Raw genomic sequence first — 21,419 nt, forward strand, 5'->3', positions numbered from 1 at the left:
CCAAGTGCCTCTCATGTGATAGTCACGCGTGTGTAGCCCAGCTGCCTGTCCAAATCTCAGTCTGAATATCGGGCGTCTGGCTGAGATGGGGGCAGAAGCTGCAGAGCCCACTGTTGGCTGCTAGAGGATGCTGTGGGACTTGGCTTCAGGACGTCAGGTCTCCTGTCTGTCATCCCCACTACAGAAGGTGAAAGGGGTTCAGTACTAGCCCCAGGCACACCGGCCCCCAGGCGGTGACACTCTGCCTGCAGCCAAACTCCAGACCACGAGAAAGATCCCTGCATCCCAGCCAGACCAGACTCCACTACCCCCAGCTACACCCCAGGCCCCTGCTCTCCAAAGAGACCTCAGCTCCCCAGACGGACCTCTGCTTTCCTCCTAGACAGCACCTATTCACCAACTCAGGCTCTGTCATATCCCAGGATCCACCCATCCCCAACAGCACCCAGGACCCACCCGCATACCTGAGCCATACATGCACCCACCCCTGAAAGCGTCCCGCTACCCTCAAGCAGCACCCAGACACTCCCAGCTATTTCAGATCCACTCCACCACCCAGTACCCAGCAAACACCCTAGAACCTACCCATCTTACCCAGACACACACACACCCCCAGCACCCTCGTGTCACGGCTCTGGGCAACTGCACTTGTATTCCCCCTCTATGGTCCACCAAGGGCACCCACTCTAGGTTTCCAGCTCCCCAGCCATGGCTTATCTCTCTCTTGTCTGACCAGGGATTTCCAGGCTGAATAGTTCCCTACCCTCACTGTGTTATTCCCCAGCAAGGCAAACTGCTGACGCCCACCTGCTTTACTTCTCCCCTCAGAGATGGCACGCAGTATTATTGCCACAGATTAAACTACCCCACAACTCTTTCTAAGCAAGCACATTTATTCTTAAGGTAAAAGTATTATGCTGAAAACATATTAAAACAATAAAATAACTTATAGGCATGGTAACAGGTTTACCAGAGATCAGCCCCTGATTCCAACAAGGGCTCTGGATGGTGGACAGTTCTTCCAGTCCCACACCAGGATTTCTCTGTGGTTACAAGTTCATCACAGCGTCAGCTCAGAACAAGCACCCTCATGAGTAAGTCAGTCTTTGAACTTTCCCCTCAGGGCAAAGCTTCAAAGGCTCAGTCAGTAGGTGAGAATTTGCAGTCCCCTCTTCCAAATTCTTCCTAGAAATTCCACGTCACACGTATTGTCCCAACAGATGTTTAGTGTCTGCTACATTGTTCAGCATAGTCTTTCGAAGCTCACAGTACTTCTCAGATATTGCACGGAGGCCTATCTACAAGTTCTCTACAATCCCACGCTAATACATGAACATTTGCATTTTTAATACACTGGTCTCCTAAAATACCTAAATTTAATTCAGTAAGGCTTAATCGTAATTCAGTCAAGTTTGTCCAGGATACTACAAGAAATGGCCATAATTGTCCCACCCCCATTTAATCCCAAATTCCTAGATTGCCTCACATCTCCATACCTACTCCAGTCAGGGCTGCCAAGTTCCATGTAGAACCCTGACCCACCTGCAACCCTGCTCGGGGAAGGGCCTATTTCCCATCACCTGAAATTTATGGTCACATGCAAATTAGTTGAAATTATGCAAATATTGTAAAATACGCACATACCTAGAAGTGCTGGCCTTATCCTCTATGGAAGGTGACAAGGTGGCTGATAGCTTGCTAGAAATAAGAAAAGGAGGGATTTCCCCAGTGCAGTATTGTCCAACTGTATATCACTCCTGCTCTAAAGTTTATGGGAGAAGTATAGGGTCAACAATTCCAGTCTTCCTCATATACCCCAAGATTAGCAGGCTGGTTGACCAGTTTAATGGAGTCATAACTATGAAGTTAAAAACTTTTGCCAGTCAGCACCCACATGACCGAGATGCAAGGAAGTGCCCAAAGGTTTCTCTTCTTTGGAACGCAAGTATGGCAGGAGGATCAGGGAACCCATGGACATGGTAAGGTGTGAATGGAAAGGCAGCACCTCAGAGGTGGGGTGAGTCTGTGGTGGGATATATGCTGAACTTCCACAAAACAACATGGGGAGTGTAGGGAGGCGGTGTGTGACGTAAACCTGAGTGGGCGGGGCCAGAGCACTCCAAGCCCACCCCCCAGCAGGTCAGGTGCCAGACAGGAAGTATAAGAGCCCAACCCCAGAGCTCACTCGAGAGGCAGCCGCTGGAGAGACCGGATGCCTCCAGCCCAGCTCCTGCTGGGGAGACTCCAGTAACCAGTGGTGGACCTGGAGATTGGCGTGACCGGCTGATACTCTACGCAGACTAGTGTGTGGGAGAGTCACTGAGCCTACCCCTCGCCAGCTACCCCGACGAGTCGCTGAGCCTACCCCTCGCCAGCTACCCCGAGGATCCAATGGGGACTGACCCCCCTGAGGACACCACCTTGACACAGGTACCTCCAGAGAGGGGGTTGGGAAGTAGCCCGGGAGCAGTCGACCCGAGTCTGGCTGCAACACTGCCCAAACCCATGTCCGTGTGTTGCGTCCGGGATCCCCACTGACACAGCAGCGGGCCTTTGGCTGCTGCTAGGGCCCCGGGCTGGGACACAGTGGAGTGGGAGGGCCTGCGTCCCCCCTGCCACCCACCTCATGGGTGGCCGTCTCCCCCTCTCCCAGGCTGCTCAGAGACTGACGCCTGGGTGTGTGATTTACCTGTTTGCTCAGCCCCTGCCGGACGGCTTGAGCCAGGACTCCTGCGGCCCGACTGATTCCCCGGGGGCCAGTGCAGGGACTAAGGGAGGCGGTGTGGTTCCCCGCCGCCCCGGAGAGGGACAAGCCTCGACGAACCCTCCCTACACGGAGTTAACAGGGATGGCATGTGAGAATCATGACAAGATCCCGAGGAAGCAGAAAATGTGCTTGACTGCACTGCATGTGCTAGGACATGGGATTGGGTTTACAGAGAGGCAAACACAGACAGACTGATTACCATCTGTCAACCAATTAATACCTGATAGCCGAGGAAGATGACAGAGGTTAGTTTTAGATTTAGAATATATCCCCCCAGCCAGACTGAAATACATATCCCCAAGAACAGTGGAAAAGGCCAATCAATAAGCAGCCTGATGGATTAGGCAGGGACTCACAGAACTACCCGGGAGGTGCTACGCTTATGTCTAAACGCCCATTGGAGAGAGGGTAACCTGACTCGGGGGAAGGTAGGGTTAGAAAAAAATGCTTTGGAAGGGAAAAAAAGAAGGCTTCACCTAGGCCCGGTCTACACTGGGGGGGATCGATCGAGGATACGCAACTTCAGCTACAAGAATAGAGTAGCTGAAGTCGACATATCTTAGTTCGCCTTACCTCGCGTCCTCACGACGCGGGATCAATGGCCGCGGCTCCCCCATTGATTTTGCTTCTGCCTCTCGCCGAGCTCAAGTTCAGCAGTCGACGGGAGAGCGATCGGGGATCGATTTATCGCGTCTACACTACATGCGATAAATCGATCCCCGATAGATCAATCGCTACCCGCAGATCCAGCGGGTAGTGTAGACGTACCCCAATATGCTAATGAGCTTGAATACTGGAGCCTTGAGAAAGAGGTTTTATGGGAGAGGAGGGAAATTCTTGCTCTCTGGACAAGATGGGGACTGGCACACTCCTCACAGAAGAGGTCAGCGCTAGGCCTTGCTCTTTAAACATCTGAGCCTTTCTTTTCGTTAAGTAAGCTGAGAGTACCTCAGCTAGTGGAGATTATGGGGAGTTTGATCTCGATCTGTCAAGCAAGCTGTCTTTGCTATAACAACAGAGAGAAAATGGAATTACTAAATCTTGATTTAAGCAGTTGTACTGTTGTGTGGGTGTTTTCAAGCAGCTAGTGTCCAAGGAGAAAAGAACCCTGAAACCTTGAAGGAGAGGTGCTGGCCAGTAAGGAAACCTGCTCAGTCTTGATCAAAGAGCAAGCGCAGAGTTATCCTCTCTCAGTGAGGTGTATTGCAAAAGGCTACCGCGGTAACACATGGGGAAATGCTTAACGTACCAAGGCAGAGACTTCAGTTGGCTGATGGTTGGGTCATAAAGTTCTGCCTTTCTCAGCTGTGGGTTCTGCAAAACATGCATTGTAAGGTTTCAGAGTAGCAGCCGTGTTAGTCTGTATCCGCAAAAAGAACAGGCGTACTTGTGGCACCTTAGAGACTAACAAAGTGGGCTGTAGTCCACGAAAGCTTATGCTCTAATAAATTTGTTATGCATTGTAAGTTGCCATTGTGTGTAACAGAATTTATAGCGAATGGGTTTCTCTTTTTTAAAATAGGAAAACTGAAATTACTAGGGGACTTTCAATTTACAGTAGAACCTCAGAGTTACCAACACCTTGGGAATGGAGGTTGTTTGTAACTCTGAAATGTTCATAACTCTGAACAAAACCTTATGGTTCTTTTAAAAGTTTACAACTGAACATTGACGTAGTTCAGCTTTGAAACTTTACTATGCAGAGGAAAAATGCTGCTTTTAAATGAAATAAGCACAGAAACAGTTTCCTTACCTTGTCAAATCTTTTTTTTTTAAACTTTCCCTTTATTTTTTTAGTAGTTTACAGTTAATACAGTACTATAGTGTATTTGCTTTTCCCCCCCATCTGCTGCTGCCTAATTGCATATTTCCGGATTCAAATGAGGTGTGTGGTTGACCAGTCAGTTCCTAAATCTGGTGTTTATAACATTGAGGTTCTACTGTAGTTGAAAAGTCCAGTAAATCTTTAGGAAGATAGATGAATCCATGACACAAAGGTAATTCAGGAGATGAACTGGATCTGTAAGCAAATGGACTACCTTATGTGCCTTCTGAAGCTTGGATTCCAGCCTGACGTGGACCCCTTGGGAAAATGAGTTTGATGGTCTGCTTTCAGTTCTTCTTTATAAACATCACAAAACTAATGTACTAAAGATAAAAAGAAGCTCAAGACAAGAACAGCAGAAGTATTGTAGGTCCAACTGAGGGACATTGGCAGAGCTGTTGAGAAATTTGCCTGGCACCTGCTTGTGCTGTCAAGGGATCTAACATGATACGTGTGTAACTCCCATTAATGTTAACGAGAGCTAGGAACACATTAAATGAGGACTTGACCCAGATCCCTGGCTCAAGCCAGTGCTGTTAGACCCTCACTTTCACAAGCACAAAATTCAAACACAAGTGAAAAAAATTATTCTTTACTAAATTGAGCTGCTAGTATTTTCAGTGCTAGGTGGAAAAAATAGGATTTTATCTGTTCTTATTCAGACCATTTTGTTTTACTCTTGAATGAAATATCACTTGCTATAATTCTGAGAAATTGATTATGAGATCACCTTCCAGACTACTTTTCTGAAGCAGAGATTGAAAATTATGAATAGAATAATGTGAACACAGGTAGCCACATACAAATCAGCATCACGCTTTTTCTCACTAATTAACACCTTCCTCGGTACCCTGAGCAGACAAGCCAGGATTTGGGAGCTATGGAAACTGAACTGCCATATGGACTGGAACAGGAGTGGCATTTCCTAGTTTGTGGGGATGGAAATGATGTGGGGACGTTTGCACAGCTAATAACCACTCTTTGCTGGATGAACAGAGAACTTCAGTCTCAAGGGCTGCTAATGTGATATGTTCTAGTCCACTTACATTTTTAAAAAATGAATAAAATCATATTAAAAAGGCTCTGGTAGAAAAAGTCAGAGTAATCTATTTGGTCAAGGACTTCTTGTAGTGTCATATTTAAGACATTTTCCTTCTTTATGTATCAGCAGACATGACATGAGATCTTCTGGATAATGATTTATATATTACATAAGGAGAGAAAAGTCAGATGGAAATTTACAAAACTTTTCAAGAATTGAGAAAGAAAGATCTTACCAAATAGCCAGTATGTTTTTCTTAAACTGTATCACAGCATAATTATCTTAAGAGTTTAAAGTGCACTAGCAGTTAGAATCCTGCCTGGGAAAAAATGAGTGAGAGCTTTAAGGTTTAGTTTGTATGTGTGTTGCTGATTTTCCTTTGAAGCTGTATGTGTTTGTTCTTATTAACATTCACCGAGAAGTCTGAAGGAATGCCTAACATAGTGAATGCTAATGGGAAGGGGGTAGGTTTAGCAGATAAAATAAAAAAGAACAAGTTAAAAATCACTTAGAAAAGTTAGATGCCTGCAAGTCACCAGGGCCTGATGAAATGCATCCTAGAATACTCAAGGAGCTAATAGAGGAGGTATCTGAGCCTCTAGCTATTATCTTTGGAAAATCATGGGAGACGGGAGAGATTCCAGAAGACTGGAAAAGGGCAAATATAGTGCCCATCTATAAAAAGGGAAATAAAAACAACCCAGGAAACTACAGACCAGTTAGTTTAACTTCTGTGCCAGGGAAGATAATGGAGCAAGTAATTAAGGAAATCATCTGCAAACACTTGGAAGGTGGTAAGGTGATAGGGAACAGCCAGCATGGATTTGTGAAGAACAAATCATGTCAAACCAATCTGATAGCTTTCTTTGATAGGATAACGAGCCTTGTGGATAAGGGTGAAGCTGTGTATGTGGTATACCTAGACTTTAGTAAGGCATTTGATACGGTCTCGCATGATATTCTTATCGATAAACTAGGCAACTACAATTTAGATGGGGCTACTATAAGGTGGGTGCATAACTGGCTGGATAACCGTACTCAGAGAGTTGTTATTAATGGTTCCCAATCCTGCTGGAAAGGCATAACGAGTGGGGTACCGCAGGGGTCTGTTTTGGGACCGCTGTGTTCAATATCTTCATCAACGACTTAGATATTGGCATAGAAAGTATGCTTATTAAGTTTGCGGATGATACCAAACTGGGAGGGATTGCAACTGCTTTGGAGGACAGGGTCATAATTCAAAATGATCTGGACAAATTGGAGAAATGGTCTGAGTTAAACAGGAAGAAGTTTAACAAAGACAAATGCAAAGTGCTCCACTTAGGAAGAAAAAATCAGTTTCACACATACAGAATGGGAAGAGACTGTCTAGGAAGGAGTACGGCAGAAAGGGATCTAGGGGTTATAGTGGACCACAAGCTAAATATGAGTCAACAGTGTGATGCTGTTGCAAAAAAAGCGAACATGATTCTGGGATGTATTAACAGGTGTGTTGTGAGCAAGACACGAGAAGTCATTCTTCCGCTCTACTCTGCTCTGGTTAGGCCTCAGATGGAGTTTTGTGTCCAGTTCTGGGCACCGCATTTTAAAAAAGATGTGGAGAAATTGGAAAGGGTCCAGAGAAGAGCAACAAGAATGATTAAAGGTCTTGAGAACATGACCTATGAAGGAAGGCTGAAAGAATTGGGTTTGTTTAGTTTGGAAAAGAGAAGACTGAGAGGGGACATGATAGCAGTTTTCAGGTATTTAAAAGGGTGTCATAAGGAGGAGGGAGAAAACTTATTCACCTTAGCCTCTAAGGATAGAACAAGAAGCAATGGTTTTAAACTGCAGCAAGGGAGGTCTAGGTTGGACATTAGGAAAAAGTTCCTAACTGTCAGGGTGGTTAAACACTGGAATGAATTGCCTAGGGAGGTTGTGGAATCTCCATCTCTGGAGATATTTAAGAGTAAGTTAGATAAATGTCTATCAGGGATGGTCTAGACAGTATTTGGTCCTGCCATGTGGGCAGGGGACTGGACTTGATGACCTCTCAAGGTCCCTTCCAGTCCTAGAATCTATGAATCTATGAAACTCATTTACTGGTGAAACCCCAGTTTGGTAAATTGAGTGCCACTACGAGTAATCAAATATACAAACAAACCTCTCAGTTTTGAGGTGGTTTTGTCATAACTAAAAAAATAAAATTCCATTGGAAATGGGGAGCTAATTCTTCATCCTAAAAGTAATGGCTGAATTATAAAAATGGCTGATATACTCCTCCCTTCTCTGATTGTATTCCCTTGCCATATCTAAGACAGGCCATGTGGAAGCATACTCCCTCCAGTAGATGTGGTCAATGGTTATCCCCTGCCACTCCATCTGCTTGATATTTGTTCTGGACTCTTATGCCCAAGGACAGGTCAACCATGGAAGATCACAGTGAGGCATTGGAAGCTGAGAGCATCTCTGCTCCATCAAGCATCTGTCCATGCTCAGAAGAAACCTCTGTATCTGCAGACCCTCGCTGTTCCACTTCAAGAGACTGAACTTCCCAATTCTCCCTCCCCAAGCTGCCCTGCCCACTGAGTAAGCTCCCCCAGTCTCTCACAGCCCTGCCCCTCACAATCCAGAGGAGGCAGAGGACTCAAGATTCACCATGAACTTCTTGTTCCCACAGAGGATCATCGAGAGGAGCAGACCCTAGAAACCACTCATACCCCTAAGCTCTCTGTGGGATAGTTATGGAATGGAAGAATTAAAGGTAGCTTAATTTTGGTTAAGAAAATTATCTGTTTGCTTTCTAGTTTGTGGTGGTAAGTAGAAAAAGGTCCTAATCAGCAAGCACGGGAAGGCCGTGAGAACAATGAGTTAGAAGACCAGAATGTAATGGGAAGGATGTGTGGTTTAAAAAGTAACTAATAAAATACAGGAAAGTTTTCTCTCAATGAGAGGAGGCTGTAGCTACAAGCCAAAGAAAAACTGTCTTGTAAAAAATAAGCACGAACCTTCCCACGCGCCACTGTTTTCTTGAAACTGAGGCCATGTGAAGAAAAGGGCAACAGAAGAAAAACTGATAAGAAAGGTGGGAGGAGGAGGAGGCCTTAGAAAAAGAAAAGTAGCAAGGGTGAACTGTCCCTGACTGGGTTTTATTGACACTAGCAATTTTGTTTGCTGAAGAGCCATACATTTGAGTTTGTTCATCGGATCCAGTCCAATCACACTGGGGCGAGCCGGGATTAAAGGACTCTTCTCTGGTCTGTTCAAACTGTGAGTATAAATGATCATAAATTTGTAACTGTTTTGTTACGGTCTGGGTGTTGTAAATGCTTAATGGTTAGGCTTGTATACATGTTTAGAACAATAGTATGAATAGCATTTGGGCTTTGGATTTCATAAAAGAATTTATGGTTATGTTAATGTCTGCCCTATATTTTTAACATTCATAACTCAGAATTCCAACACTTTTTGACATGAAAGCTAAGCTGTCCATTGTATGCTTGGACTACAGGTTTACTTATTTGAGGGAAACGTATCCTGCCAGCACCCATCAGCCGAAGCACTGGGCTCCAACCCAACATAAAGAGACACCAAACTCTGCTGTGACGCTCCTGCCAAGCATTTCAAAAATCCTTATGTTACAGCAGCATGAAAGAAGGCTCTGCAGGTCAGCAAGGATTCCTAGCCTATACCATTTAGACACTCCTGATCTGGAGAAGACTTTTCTGTGATTCTTGACAAGCAAGACTCACCTTTGCATCCTACTTCTGAGCCATGCTGAGCTCTCTTTGGCTGCAGCCAAAGGTTGGGCTGTAGAGCTAGCAGACTTGAAGAACTTACATGCAGAACTGGCAATGCTCTTGGAGTTTGCAAGCTCCATACACAGAAATTTTCTGTCACCACCAGAACCTGTAGCCCCAAAGTTTGCTCTTGCAATGATTACAATCACCACAGGTGAAAGGCTCCCTCTTGTGGAGCTCATATGCTACACAGGAGCATAAAGATTTCATTACAGAATCTGTTTCTGCATTAAAATATAGAGCTTACTAAACGGAAAAATGTCTGTGTAGATATTATCTATGATATTATTTTAATTATGCAGGTAGTACTGCTCAACAACAGCAAAAGTCATTACTGTGTATGTGAACAACTGAGATTTTACTCTCTATGAATGGACCTTGCCAATGAAAAATACTATTCTGAAAGCTAGACACAAAGCTTTGACTACAGAGCTATTACAGTAGCATACCGCCTCCCCCCAAACCACTCTAAGATTAGCTAGGAGAACATGAGTCTGTACTTATGCCTCCCTATGGCTCATCCCTGGGGCACCTAAAACCACAATTAACTTCAGCAGACGTCTAGGGTGCCTAGCAAACTCAAGTGCAATAAAGCAAAAGGAGAAGTAATGTTAGAGTTGCTCACAGAACTGATCACTGAAGAAGACACTTTTCTAGGCTGCATCGCTCATTTTTCAACTGCAAAAAAGATGACAAAAATGTCCTCTTCTGTTTTATTCTCCTTCTCTGTGGTGAAGAACCTCACCTAATCGCACAGGGTCTTATGAAGATAAGTTTATTAAAGCTTGTGGTGCACTCAGACACCATAATGAGATCACCATAGAAATGCCTGGGAGGAAATTAATAATATATTCAGGGCAGGGTTTGGTTAGTGTGCGTTAAATAATACATGGGATCACACACACTGAATGAGGATAAACAGAAATATTGAAGAACTTCCCATTCAGAGGTCCGGGGGCTGGAACATTTCCACTGCAGATGTGAATCAGCACAGGCAGTTCACTCCACAAGAAGCCGCAGAGCACAGGGGAGTGGTTTGGAAACCGGCCTGGGGAAGAATGGCACTTGTGCATCCATTGCCTCCTCAAATCTGCCAGCCAAAGGAGGATACTGCAGACATGGGCCCATTTCTCTAATAAAACATAGACAGAGGTTCATTAAATATTCATCCCTTTGGAACCCTGCTTGTAATTTCTGTTACAGCTTGAGAACAGCTCAGTTTATGGCTACCCTTTGCCCTTACATTATTTTTTAATTCAGTGAGGAAAAATGGCCTCAGCTGTAGGGAACTACATGTTGGGCATGAAGGTGAAGTGGCTTGTTCAGAATGTCCGGTGTTGGCTCCAGGCCATTCCATAAAGAATGACTTTGTGCACATCACATTCTACTGGCTAGAGATCTCCCTTGGAAGAACGTCAGCTGCTTCGTGCTCTGCTCCCACACCTGGCAGGTGCTCTTGGCAACAAGGAATTTGGCTTTTGTACCTTAGCAACTGTACTGTCAATCATTAGTTGTTTCCTGCATCTTTTCCCAGTGCCTGATGCTGAAGTCCTTGTGCATGCGAAAGACCCACTGGTGTCAGGGAATGGGGAGTTAGATTTCTAATTTGCCATCTTATATCATTACAGATTTTCATCTGCTCCATCCTTTCATTATGGAGTGAAATTCACCCCAGTGCAGTGTGCAAGTATTAAGATGATAAGAACAGCCATACTGGGTCAGACCAAAGGTCCATCTAGCCCAGTATTCTGTCTTCCGACAGTAAGCAATACCAGGTGTCCCAGAGGAAATGAACAGAACAGATCATCATCAAGTGATCCATCCCCTGTCGCTCATTCCCAGCTTCTGGCAAACAGAGGCTAGGGACACCATTCCTGCCCATCCTGGCCAATAGCCATTGATGGACCTACCTTCCATGAAATTATCTAGTTCTGTTTTGAACCCTGTTATAGTCTTGGCCTTCATAACATCCTCTGGCAAGGAATTCCACAGGTTGACTGTGTGCTGTGTGGAAAAAATACCACGCCATTTATGTGCCAATTTAAACCCTAATTTATGCTTTGTACTGGAACTCCCTAGAAGAACTCCTCTGAAAACAATACTACTTTTGTATATTTAATTCAACACATGAATTGTAGAAAACAGGGGCAAATATTTGGGAATTATAAGGACTGGATGAACCGTAAAATAGGCCAGAGCAATTGTATCAATGTAAACGGAGAAGAGAGACAGAATGGAGGTGGAGTGTCAGACACCTGGCTGTACTTGTTTAGTCTGTGCCAGGTGACTAAACAAAATTGGAGAGGAGGAAAGAATGCGAGAAGGGGCTGAAAGCTGTGGATCCCAGCTGTGGCGAGCAGGGGGTGAATGGAAAGAGGGGGTGCTGCTGGCATGGAACCCCTTCCCCACCAGAGTTACTTGGTGATTCTGTTCTGGGCAAGTAGGGAGGGGGAGAATAGAGGTAGGGCTGGTCACACTTTTTCACCCAAAGCTCATAGGGCAAATGGAAGCAAGTTACTGCAGACTGAGTCTGCAATAACTAGCACAGGGTTCCCCCTCTATCATGGCTTAATTTGTGCCAGGGCCTGGCGGTTCAGAGCCTCGGCACCTCTGGGCCTGGCAGTTCAGAGCCCCGGGACCTCTGGGCCAGGCAGTTCAGAGCCCTGGGACCTCTGGACTGCAGCATCGGTTATGAAAGTAAAAAAATTACTTGAGCCCCGGCACCTCTTTCATTACAAGTTAAGCACGGCTCTCTGTGCTGTGGAATCCTCCCATGCTGCCTGGCACTGCATGAAGCCAGAGAGCCGGCCAGCAATGCAGAAGCCAGGGGCCACACTTTCTTTTATCTGTTCTGTTCATTTCCTCTGGGGCACCTGGTATTGGTTACTGTCGGAAGGCAGGATACTGGGCTAGATGGACCTTTGGTCTGACCCAGTGTGGCCTTGATTTCTGGCAGATCCCCTGAGATCCGCTTGGGCCAAGGAACAGACTAGCATTTGGATGCTACTATATAGAATGATTGGCTCATGTTTCTAGTGTTCAAGGAGAGTTATGATGACATGGAAAAAAGCTGGAGAGAGAGAATTTAAGCAAAACAATCAGCTATTTAAATGTGGGCAGAAACAACTGAATGGTCAAATAGATTTTCAACATTAAGTTTGTTGTATTATTCCATTAGTGCCATCATTTTGGCCAAGTATGCAAACCGCTCTCCTCCAGCCACGGCAGCATGGGAGCCAGAGGATGGTAGGATGTTCACCGATCAGAAAAATGAACAAGGCATTAATCTGTGCTCCGTGTACAGGTGACCTGGATAAATCTCCAGGTCCCGTTCTGCTTTAAGCCTAGCAGTTTAGGACACTCTTAGTTTGATTAATATATTCGGTTTGCTATAGCTATTTTAATGGGTCTTGAGATACTTGTAATGTTGTTACTATAACTTCCTTTCACAACCAAGTTGCATTTAATATGTAGTAACTTAGGCCTAGACTTCCATGTTCCTTCTAGCCTTGACGAAGAGTATGTCCTCACAGCGGCTGGGAGGTACAATTCCCAGCCCATGTAGACATATGTTCATTAGCTCTGCTAGAGCCTAAAAATAGCAGTGAGGCTGTGGCGGTGTGGCGCCCCAAGCGGCAAAAAAAAAAAAAAAAAAATGCCGCAATCGCAATTGCGATCGGCAGCACTCCAGCGGCAGCTCCACCGCACCGCTTTCTTCTTCAGCAGGAATTCGGCGGCAGGTGCTTCCCTCTGAGAGGGACCCGCCGCCGAACAGTCCGACGTGCCGCCCCTTCCCCTTGGCCGCCCCAAGCACCTGCTTGCTGGGCTGGTGCCTAGAGCCGGCCCTGCATACGTGTGTCTGCCAGCGCTGGGAACTACACCTCCCAGCTACTGTGTAGACATACCCTGGATCAGTGCAGGGACAAGGAGTCATGGCTTCTTCCTTTGCTGCTCCCTTGGCTAGGGTAATCAAACACCCTATTACAAATGTTCCAGGTTGACAGGGACCTCTGGTGAATCATCATAAAACAGGAGCATTGTTAAGTATGTCAGCTGTGTCTCCAGGCTGGTGATGGCATTTCAAGGAACCACCTTCTCCTCCCTGGAGATGGAGCCTCCCTGTCAGAAATGCAGCATGGAGTCTGATTCTCCACTGCCTTGCACCTTGCATAGCCCTTGACACTTGGGCGAAGTGGGGGAAGAAATGCTATCAAATGTGAATGGTGCTATTTCACACTAACTTTGCACAAGTGTAAATGAAAGCAGCAGAGAGTCAGGCCCACAGACTTAGGTCTTCAGTTTGCTTGTGCCGTTGAATTTATCTCTTAATAAAAAAATTTGTTTTCTAGTATCCCTCCAAACTTTTTAATGTCATACAACAAAATACTAATCTTATATCCAGACACAAGCTAATATAACATAGCTGCTGGAAATGAGGACATTACTTTTATTTCCATCCACCATCATCCCACCACTTCCCAAGTTGCTTAAAAAAACAACAAAAAAGACAACCTATTTTCAGTAACATTTTTTATTAGTTCTTTAAGATGTACAATTTTGCAAGTAATTTAGATTGCCCAGGAAATTCATTTCCAGTTAAACTGCTATGAAACTGAAATATAAAATGTATCCCTTTGATATCCCCACAAACTCCTTCTATTCTGCCTCCATCTCAGTGCTACTGTGCACTGCTAACTAGAAATCTGAATCATAATGAATATGGTCATGCAAGGAGTGCTTGCACCATGCTCCTCTGCACGGCTAGATTTCCACTGAGCTCCCCAGAAATTGCTGAGTCATAGAATTACTCAAATCACAAGTTATTTTAACCTATCAATGTCACTACCTGACATAAGAAAAGAACAGACATGGAGCCATACAGAGCCTAAAACTCTGAATACATTAATGGCAGCCCTAAGCTAATAGAATAACTTACATTTATATAGCGACTCTCATCCCAAAAGAGAGTATGCACATTCTTTTGTATGAAGACAGGAGTCCCTTCACAGCTGTTTAACAGGGCACGGTAACATTACCAAGCACAACAGCTGTGGGTGGGAAGTGAAGAATAATATATCATAGCCATATGAAACTACAGAGGGAATCTCTGGCCCTCGTCAGTTATCAAATTAAAGGGACAAGTCACAAACCAGTTGTAATAATATTGTAAGAGACTGAGGCCTTGTTTACACCGTGGAATTACCCCCATTGCAGCCTTTAGTGTAACTGTACTGGTGCAAATGCCCAGTGTAGACAAGGAAAGCGGAAGTTTACATACATGGAACCTATCTCTGCTTGAAACTTAGCTTAGCTCAGCTAGTGCCAATCACAGCTTTCCTTGTCTAGACTGGGGGCTTCTGCTGGTGCTGCTATCTTGGTGACTGGCAATGATGGTTGCATCCCTGGCAGATCCCCAGTGCAGACAAGGACTGAGATCATCAGGGCTGTGTAGCTCTAGCTCAAAGTAGCATCATTTTCTAGCTTGGCTTCTTACATATTACAATCAACTCATTAGCTGGAGGCCAACACTCACCACTCTGTCTAATCTGAGCCATTATCTGGTTTGCAGTAGTCTGGGAACATGTGTAATTCTGTGGGCAAGTTAACGATAGAAAGGTAAGGGAGGTGACATTTGACCTGTAAGACTCATAACTTCAGTGGTGTCACCCCTCTGTGGCATGGCAGGAGGGACTTGCTGCCCCTCCTCCCAGCCCCCAGCTCCAGGTCCTCCAGTTGGTGGAAATTTTGATAATACAATGGCATCGGAAATAGATTGAGTTGGATATCATTCAAAAGTTCTTTCTCGCACGAACACCATGATACTAAACATGACAAACCTAGAACAATTATGTAGCTATATATTCAAGACATTGTTTAAAAATCAAAGTTTTTTGAATTATACTTTAACACAGGGGGAGCAAGGAAGGTACTCCTGGCTGGTTGTAGGAGCAGCAAGGGCCAAGGCAGGTAGTTGCTGGCAGGGACCAGGGGAACAAGGAAGGAGCTCCTGGCTGGCTGCTGGGACTCGACAAAGACAAGGGAAATGGCCCAGGGAAATGCAGTTAGTTAAAGGGACATGGCATGAGGCTGCTATAATTAAATGGTCCCTGGGTTGGACCCTGGAGTAGTGGGTGGGCCCAAGTCCCGCACTCACCCCCCCAACAGACACGGGGGAAGTGACTATGACCTGAGAGAAGGGAATTTAGACAGGCCCAGGGAAGGGACTGTATGTGGAACTGTTACCCCCTCTCCTCCAGAAGGGGGTCAAACTGAGACTCACTCAGCTGGAGAGCTGGGGTCACTATTGATTCAAGGAAAAGGCAAAGAGTCTCCAGGGAGGAAGTGCTGGGGGTGCTGCTCCCCTCCAGACCAGGAACCTTTGCAAACTAGCCAGATCCCAACTGAGGGTACTGTGATGGGCCCTATGGGGCTGTGAAAGGACTGAGCCCAGGAAGGGCAGCAGGGACACACCAACTGAGGGTACTGTGATGGGCCCTATGGGGCTGTGAAAGGACTGAGCCCGGGAAGGACTGCAGGGACACAGTAACTGAGGCTACTGTGATGATTGGACTGTTAAAGGACTAAGCCCAGGGAGGGCTACAGGACATTACTGAGGGCTCTGAGATAGGCCCCAGTTAGATTGTGTACCCCAAAAGGGGTTGGTTTGTTTTCGCACATGGACTGTGTTTGACTTGGCGGAGGGCTGAGTCATCGAAGACCTGCCTGACGAGCGCAGCAGCTGACGAGGCATTGTGAGCGGAGGAAATCGAGGAAAAGTTGCAGGCAAAGCACACACTCAACCAAGGGACACTTGCATGAGGTAAGTGCGCACCATTACAAACTCCTATTTTGCTTAGCCACCTTGTGGCTCACTATAGAAAACCCTGCAGTTACAATGCGGGGATGCATTGCCCCAAATCAGTGAAATGGCCATCTGAGCTTAAAACTTATAAAACTTTAAAAGAGATATAGCTCTCAGTTCTAGATAATTAGTTTATAGGTGCTGGTAACCTGTCTCTGGCAGAGACTAGTACTTAATGTGTCAGCAGATGGGGTCAGATATTTACCCCAGGTTGCTTTATAACTATGAGCCCCATAATCCTCTCCCACCCAAAAACTTCCTGCTTCAGGGCATAAGCCAACCACTGTATCAGGAACAATGGAACTAGCGTCAGAGAGCCAATGTTCCCGGGAGCCTCTGTTAGTGATGGGTCACTTGTGGAAGAGGGAACATTGGGAGTTACCCAGCCACACAGAAAGAGCAATGCACAGGTTTTAATAAAGTTTTACTTGTTCAACTTAAACCTCCTTCAGCTTCACTTTTTCACTCTGCATATTCTTAATTGTCAAAGCATCTAACAAGTGTTATAATAGTTTTCTATATTTTAAATTGAAATTTGCTGACCAGATGAGTCTCACAGTGAAGGCTTTGCACCAATAGTGGTAGACTGTGCGCTCATAGTTTGTACTGCATAGGGGGTAGATATAAACGTACGTGAACGTCTTATGTAATGCTTCTCCTTTGTAAGCTTTTGTGCATACAGTGTAGGATCTAGTCTGCCTAGTAGAAGGTTTTAATTTGTAATTGCCTATGCATGCAGTACTAGCCTTTGAAATATTCAAGAAGCTAGCTTTTAATTCACTAACACTTACGCACGGGTCACTATTAGTGTTAGAGATGACATTACACAGCTTCATATTATGAATATGCAAAAATGATGAGAAAAAGATGTGGCCTAACAAGAAGTAGTAAAGACCAGGTCCACAAACAAGTCCTTGCCTCTGCACTGAAGAGGAGTGAAGAGCAGGTTGCATCTTTTACAGACCACTTCATCAATAATATGCCAAACCCATTTAACCCTGAATCACATCTGGAGGTGCTTATTGACACATCTACTGGACTGCATGTAATATCAGATGTACAAGAGCCTTTACTGAAAACAAATGGAGAGGTGCCCTTGATTCTAATAAGACAGGTAGCTTCTTCAGCCCGGTCATGAAGTCTGATATCAAAACATTTGCTGACATGGCCAAAAAGACCAAATTTAAATCTGGCAAGGGAGAGACAATCACAGCAGGCATCAGTCATGAAATTATTTTCTGCACAGCCCTGTCCTTAGCAAAAGATGATGTTTCAATGGTAACTGTTCTTAGTCACCCAATAGGACCTTTGCCTATGGGTACGTCTTCAGTTACCGGAGGGTCTGGCGGCAGGCAATCGATGTTCTGGGATCGATCCCGGAAGTGCTCGCCGTCGACGCCGGTACTCCAGCTCGGCAAGAGGAGTACGCGGCATCGACGGGGGAGCCTCCGTGCCGCGTCTGGACCCGCAGTAAGTTCGGACTAAGGTACTTCGAATTCAGCTACGTTGCTACGTTAATAACGTAGCTGAATTCGAAGTACCTTAGTCCGAAGTGGGGACTTAGTGGGGACCAGGCCTATGTCCCTTTTCCATGCTGATGGAACAATAATAACAGACAACACTGAATTAGGACATCAGGTGGAAGCTCAAGCTAAAAAGAATCCATGAGCTAACAGCATACAACAAAGAGTCCGTAGTGTACATCAGAGATATCATGGCTGTCCTACAAATGTAGCTGGAGACAAATTCCACACATTCATGAATTGTCTGCTAAGTAGTTGAGCTAGGTCCTAAAGGAGTTGACAAAGCTAACCTTGTAGGTGTAGTGTTTGACAAATATGAGAACAGTAACCCTGTGAAAACTGCAGAAAGACAGCACTGGACAGGATCTTATGTTGGATGCAAGTAATATCAGGTTATTGGTGGATGCTCTATGCCGCCATAGAAAAAGTTTCTAAGCGTGGCATTGGTAGCAGAGCTGTATGACCACAGCAAGAAAAAAGGAGATCCACAGAGACTAGAATTGCTTGCGCCTCAATCTAGCCATCAAAAAGGACAAGTCATTGGTCAAACTCACACTATGTGAGGACAGTTTTGAAGAGCATGTCAAAAAAGCATCTTGGCAAACAAAGATTTGGATGTCTTCGCACATAGGTAAGCCAGATATTGGATCACCATTGCAACATAGATGGAAAAATGGGGATGATAAGCTAATTCTTCTTTTCTTCAAGGGCCAGGTGGCTTCTGAGCTTCTACAAGACCTTATTTGTCTCTGTACCAGTAAGGGTCGCTGCACAATCAACTGTGTCTGTAGTCAGAACAATCTTTCCTGCACAGAACTGCGTTCATGCCAAGGCAATGAAGGTTGTGGTAACCCATGCACTCTTGACAGAGATCATGATGATGAACAAGATGACAATGATGATGTTGACTAGAAATGTCACCAGTGCTATTACATTCCAATGATACCTGTACAGATGTATTGTTAGATTTTTGTTTTACCCTTTAGATTGTTTTGTGAGGCTTTGATATCACAAATAAATCCATGTTTATGTCTTGAAATAATACATGGAACCATTAAACTAACAAAAATGAATGCAAATATTTTAATGTGTTGGTGTTTATCCCTGTTTCTTTGGTAAAAGCCCCACCTGACAGCTCCACATCATACCTCATCTTAAAGTAGACATAAAAAGCTTTCAAATTATGTATGATGTGAATGTAAGAGGGTACATTAAGTTGACCAAAGGAGTGGTTTCTGCTGCTTGCCTAAAATCACTTACCAAAACAAGAGACCACTTCCTGCTTTGGGTATTCCTAATTACTAGTGAAAAAGCTGTGTTCTAATGAGATTCTCATGCAGTAGATTTGCAGTTTCTATTGTAAAGGCTGTCACGATTATCAGGGTAGATGAGCGTTCTTTTTTAACATAAGGACACAGAACAACCGGACTAGATTTTTATAACAATGTGAAAAATTAATAGAGGCTTAGCTTTAAAAAATATGCAATATTTCTAATGTACATTTTCTAAAACTCCTTAAATCAGAAATAGTCTCACTGTAAAGTGTGTGGCAACGGGGATGGGGTGTCCACCCCACACAGGACTGGAAGCGGTTAAGGTGGCCAGGTAGGCCTACTAACTCCACAGGCTGTGGCCTCAAGGAAGAGTCAAGGAGCAGGGATTGATTGCAAGCAGGCTGCTGCTGGGAAAGGGCAGTCATTCCCTGGGAAGAGGGAGGAGGGTTTGGAGCTGGTACACCCAGAGCAAGGAGGGGAGCCAGGAGTGGAAGGAAGCGGTCCAGGGAAGGAGCAATGACGGCTAGGAGAGGAAAGCCCGGAACTGCTGAGTTGATGGTCCCTGGGGAAGTGGCACAGGCAGAGCAGTGAACTGGAAGACTGCTTGAGTCACTGTGGGAGTGACAGAGAATTTGGAGGAGTATACCCCTTCCTCCCAGAACGGGGCGGCGGGGAGAAACGCTGAGTGACCTAGCTGGAGGGCTGAGTCACAAAGAGGACACTGTGGTTCCTGGGAGGAGAGAGGAGTTGCAGACTGGAGAGAGAGCAAGAGATGGTGTGATGATATGTGACCACAGGAAGGGGGGTCACCCTCAAGTGCTAATTCCCAGAGTGACCAGGAGGAGGCGGTGAGTGGTGTGTCCCATCACACACATACAGAATATAGGACTGGTGACCAGGGGTTCCCACAGACACTCCTGCTACCTCTTGGTGAAACATTATCCTCCTAGCACCGAATTATAGAGAGCCTGATTGTGCAATCCATACACTGGTGAAGACTCGTGCAAGTGGTCCTACCGGCTTTAAGGAGACCTTGTGTAAATAAACACCCAGCAGTGTAACTAAGGGTTGCACAATGAGACCCTTAGAGTACGTGCCCTAATTTTCAGCAGGTGAATTGTCCCATCGATGGGACAATTCACCTGCTGAAAGTTGGGCATCTCTAAATATCTTGCTGGATTGGGGCCTTCGAGCCCAGGATCTGCCATTCCAATGTTGTTCACGGTCAGTCTCCCTTATGAGCCTATAAATTCGAGCTTGCCCGAGGAGGTAATTATTCAGTCATCTACCTAACGAAAGATAAAACCAAGGCTATGTAGTGGGAGAGTTAAGTTTCCTGCATCATTAGCTTAGATGGCCTTTTCATTACTGCAGTTGTCATGGGAAAAATTCAAAGGAGACGATACTTAGCAATAAACATAGGCCTTCCCGTATCTCCTCTCACCCTCCACCCCAATCATCACAAAGTACCCTCTGCTTTGATTTCTATAAGGAGTGTAATTTGAGGACAGCAATGAGAAAATGTAAATACATGGTTTGGATCAATAGTATTTTTAATTGTCTAGAAACATGTCTTTCCTGATCATAACCTTTTCTGCTGCATTACCTATTCTAATTTAAATACGTTTAATTTCGATCTTTCCCGTGACAGGGCAATGTCCATAATACTGTATTCTCAACACAGAATAGAGCAGCTGAAAAAAAAAACCTTGTATCAATACCATTAAATACTTGGCTCATTTGCTACACTTTTCTGACTGGAACCTGTCTTAGGCTAGGTCTACACTACGGGGGGGGTGGGGGGGGGAGGGTCAACCTAAGATACACAACTTCAGCTACAAGAAGAACAGGAGTACTTGTGGCACCTTAGAGACTAACAAATTTATTAGAGCATAAGCTTTCGTGGACTACAGCCCACTTCTTCGGATGCATATAGAATGGAACATATATTGAGGAGATATATATACACACATACAGAGAGCATAAACAGGTGGGAGTTGTCTTACCAACTCTGAGAGGCCAATTAATTAAGAGAAAAAAAAAAACTTTTGAAGTGATAATCAAGCTAGGCCAGTACAGACAGTTTGATAATAGGTGTGAGAGTACTTACAAGGGGAGATAGAGTCAATGTCTGTAATGGCTCAGCCATTCCCAGTCCTTATTCAAACCGGAGTTGATTGTGTCTAGTTTGCATATCAATTCTAGCTCTGCAGTCTCTCTTTGGAGTCTGTTTTTGAAGTTTTTCTGTTGTAATATAGCCACCCGCAGGTCTGTCACTGAATGACCAGACAGGTTAAAGTGTTCTCCCACTGGTTTTTGAGTATTTTGATTCCTGATGTCAGATTTG

At 45.0% G+C, this 21,419-nt stretch overlaps 1 protein-coding gene across 2 annotated transcripts in view; it reads right to left on the bottom strand.

Moving 5' to 3' along the window:
* The window catches only part of NPFFR2 (neuropeptide FF receptor 2), a 44,025-nt gene that overhangs the window by 17,374 nt on the left and 5,232 nt on the right, over positions 1-21,419 (bottom strand). The window contains exon 2 of one of the 2 annotated variants that reach the window (XM_034772024.1): positions 10,039-10,545. The exons of the other annotated variant lie outside the window; for it this stretch is intronic. The gene's annotated coding sequence lies outside the window, so the exon portion shown is untranslated. The remainder of the gene's footprint in view (positions 1-10,038; positions 10,546-21,419) is intronic. 2 annotated transcript variants of the gene reach the window in all.

Source organism: Trachemys scripta, chromosome 5, assembly GCF_013100865.1.
Source record: "Trachemys scripta elegans isolate TJP31775 chromosome 5, CAS_Tse_1.0, whole genome shotgun sequence".
In the NCBI taxonomy this organism is placed as follows: domain Eukaryota; kingdom Metazoa; phylum Chordata; order Testudines; family Emydidae; genus Trachemys; species Trachemys scripta.